Here is a 3,673-nt window from a genome sequence, read left to right on the forward strand (position 1 = left end):
GGATGGACAAATACTTAACATGCTAATGGATGTAAAAAAAAAGCCCAAGTATCAATACTTATATCATAAAAACTAGATATTTAACTAAAGACTGTAACAAGAAGTGAAGAAGGGCACTATATCATACTAAAAGGGGTGTATTCCACAAGAATATCTAACAATTGTATCTATGCCTTCAACTTGGAACACACACACACACACACACACACATATATGTATGGAATTTTTATTTATATATATTTAATATGTAATATTATAATATAACATATAATATTATATAATAATAAATATATACACACACATAAAACAATAAATAACAAACATAAAGGAACTCACTGATAATAATACAATAGTAGTAGAGGAATTTAACACCCCATTTACATCAATGGATAGGTCATCTAAGCAGAAAATCAACAAGGAAATACTGGCTTTGAAAGACACACTGGACCAGATGGGCTTAACAGATATATTCAGAATATTTAATCCTAAAGCAGCTAAATAAACATTCTTTTCAAGTGCACTTGGGACATTCTCCAGAATGGATCACATAGTAGGTCATAAATCAGGTTTCAACAAGTATAAAAAGATTGAAATCATACCATGCATATTTTCCAATTAAAATATGAAACTTAAACCAGAAGAAAAAATTCAGAAAGACCACAAATACATGAAGCCTAAAAGCACCCTACTAAGGAATGAATGGGTCAATCAGGATTTTGCAGAAGAAGTTTAAAAATGCATGGAAACAAATGAAAATGCAAACACAATGAACCAAAACCTTGGGATGCAGCAAAGGTATTCATAAAAGGGAAGTTTATAGTAACAAAGGCATGGCTCAAGAAGCAAGAAAATCTTAAATACACAACCTAATCTGACACCTAAAAGAGATAGAAAAAGAAAAACAAATGAAGCCTAAAGCCATCAGAAGAGAAACAATAAAGATCAGAGCAGAAATTTATGTTATAGAAACAAACAAACAAACAAACAAAAGCCAGTAGAACAAGTCAATGAAATCAGGAGCTGGTTATTTGAAAAAAATTAATAACATTGGTAACCTCCTAACCAAACTTATAAAAAAAAAAGAAAGGACCTAAATACATAAAATCACAAATAAGAGAAGAAAACACAACCCACACCACAGAAATACAAACAATTATGAGAACATTATGGAAAATTATATGCCAATAAGTTGGGCACTCTTAAAGAAATGGATAAATTCCCATAAACATAAACCATCAAAACTGAAACAAAAGAAAACTTGAACAGACTGAAAACCAGCATAGAAATTGAATCAGTAAACAGAGATCAACCAACAACCAAAAATCCAGGGCCAAATGGTCACAGAGTAATTCTAACAAACATTTAAAGAAGAGTAAATATGTCTTGAGTGTAGGCTGTTCCCAGTCCACATGGCAGTGCCTCTCATCATCCTCCTTGAACAGCCATGGGGCTCCCAATGAAGGCAGAACCATGTGCCCACTTGATGGGTTGCCTGGGCCCAGGGATGGCTAGCCAAAGTGGAGCCAGGGTGAGTGTCTTTGTTCTGGGCCAGGAAGCACAACCCTCTGCTAGAGGGTTGCCCCAAGCTGGAGGAGTGTCATAAAGTTTGGTTCCACACAGAGGTGGGCACCAGAGCCCATGTCCTGCACCCCACAGGCCCACCCATGGCCTCCAGGAACAGGCCTACTGCTTACAACAGGAGACCACCTGCTCCATGTTCCTGTAACCAGATCACAATTCCCGACAGGGGCCACAACATCTGTTTCACATGCCTCACCTACTCTTAGGGTAAGGTGGAGACCAAAATGTGGTGTCCTCAGTGCCTGGAGATCTTCCTGCAATGGCACATGGGCTCAACCAGCACCAGGCCAGTATCACCCAGCTGGTGTAGTAACTGCTCTGCCAGCTGCTGTTAAGGCCTGAGGGCAATATGGGCATATGCAAGAAGCACCACAAGCCCCTGAAGCTGTACTACAAGGCAGACCAGATGTTCATCAAATGGTGTGAGACTGGTACCACCAGCACAGTGGCCACAATGTGCGGCCACTTGAGGAGGCAGTGGAGGACTTCAAGGAGCAAATAAGCTGGACCACCTGAAAAGACTGAGAGACTTATAGAGGTGTTAGACACAGGGGGAGAAAGCATGAGCTGAACTCTTGAGTCTGACCCATATGGAGAAGGAGAAGATCATCTGGGAGTTTGAGAAGCTCTATCATTCTTTGAGGGGGCGTGAGTATTGCCTCTTGGCCTGTCTTGAGGAACTACATTTGTCTATCTACAACAGCATCAATGGCACCATCACCCACTTGTCTTGCAACATCTCCCACATGAGTAGCCCGATTGCCCAGCTGGAAGGAAAGCAGCAGCAGTGCAACAGGGAGTTCCTGCAGGATATCAGGAATACATTGAGCAGAGCTGAAAGAATAAGGATCTCTTAACCCTGGATCACACCTTCAGATCTGCAAGATAAAATTTACATTTGTGCCCAAAAATGTCTGTTCTTGACCAAAAATCTGAAGCAGTTCACAGAAAAAAAAATGCAGTCATATATAGAGAAAATCTAAGAATTGAAAGAAGCTCAATTATACTCAGTGCAAGTGACTCTGGACCAGACACAGCCTTTCCCAGCTTGATCCTCTCCTGCAGGAAGTGCAGTACCATTACCTCCAGCAGGACCTGCCCAACAACCCTGAGCAGTGACATCTGTTTCCATGTGTCTTGGGTTCTCCATGTTTCATTGCTGGCACATATAATTGGGAGGTAGAGATGGGATATAAATCAAAGTGTACCATAATTCAATGTGCAGAAAATGTGGAGTAAATTTGGCCATCCAAAAGAGATTGTGGGCAGTGTCCTTGTGGTATGGGAAAGAATACTAGGCTCTTACCTTCCCAATGACTTCCAACCACCAGAAGACCCCTTTCCAGGGGTAGAGATTTCTATGGATTATGGTGCTGATGAAGGTTCCTTCTATAACATGACAAACAGGTGTCACATATTTCACTACTCTCACACTATGTTCTGTGACCCTGTCCAGCCCTACTTCAGTCTGAATTACTCAGAAGGGAAGAGTGCATCCCTTCTCATCATCTGACTCATGAGGGGACCAATGGTTCTTCTGGCCATGTTGGCAATCATGCTCATTTCATGGATACCTCCCACTGAGGAGATGAACATAGACCAAAATGGTTTTTGCACATAATTCTACCTCAGGCATGGGGTGTCTTCTTGCTTGCCACTTCTTGTTAATCACATCTGCATATCATTACCACTTTCCATGCCCTTAGAGTGGGAGGCAGTTTATTCACTTTCTTTACTATCCTTTCCTTTCCCAAGAAAATGCAACATGTAATGAGAAGTATCAAGATTGCTCATAAATGAAAGCCAGATGAAAGAATGAAATAAGAAAGAAAGAAATAAAGAAAGAAAGAAGAGTTAGTACCTATTTTCCTCAAAATATTGAGGAAAATAGAAATGGAAAGAAAACTTCCAAAGTCATTCTACGAGGCCAGCATTACCTTGATTCCAAAATCAGACAATGACCTCATTAAAAAGGAGAAATATATGCCATTATTCCTGATGAATATTGACACAAAAATTGTCAACAAAATACTAACAAACTGAATCCAAAAGTACATTAAAAGAATCATTCACCACAATCAAGTGGGATTTG

At 40.0% G+C, this 3,673-nt stretch overlaps 1 pseudogene; it reads left to right on the forward strand.

The window, feature by feature from the left end:
- The first annotated feature begins 1,664 nt into the window (after nucleotides 1–1,664).
- LOC122477070 lies at nucleotides 1,665–3,165 on the forward strand (annotated as a pseudogene).
- Nucleotides 3,166–3,673: the final 508 nt, after the last annotated feature.

Source organism: Prionailurus bengalensis, chromosome X (assembly GCF_016509475.1).
Source record: "Prionailurus bengalensis isolate Pbe53 chromosome X, Fcat_Pben_1.1_paternal_pri, whole genome shotgun sequence".
NCBI classification, from domain to species: Eukaryota; Metazoa; Chordata; class Mammalia; order Carnivora; family Felidae; genus Prionailurus; species Prionailurus bengalensis.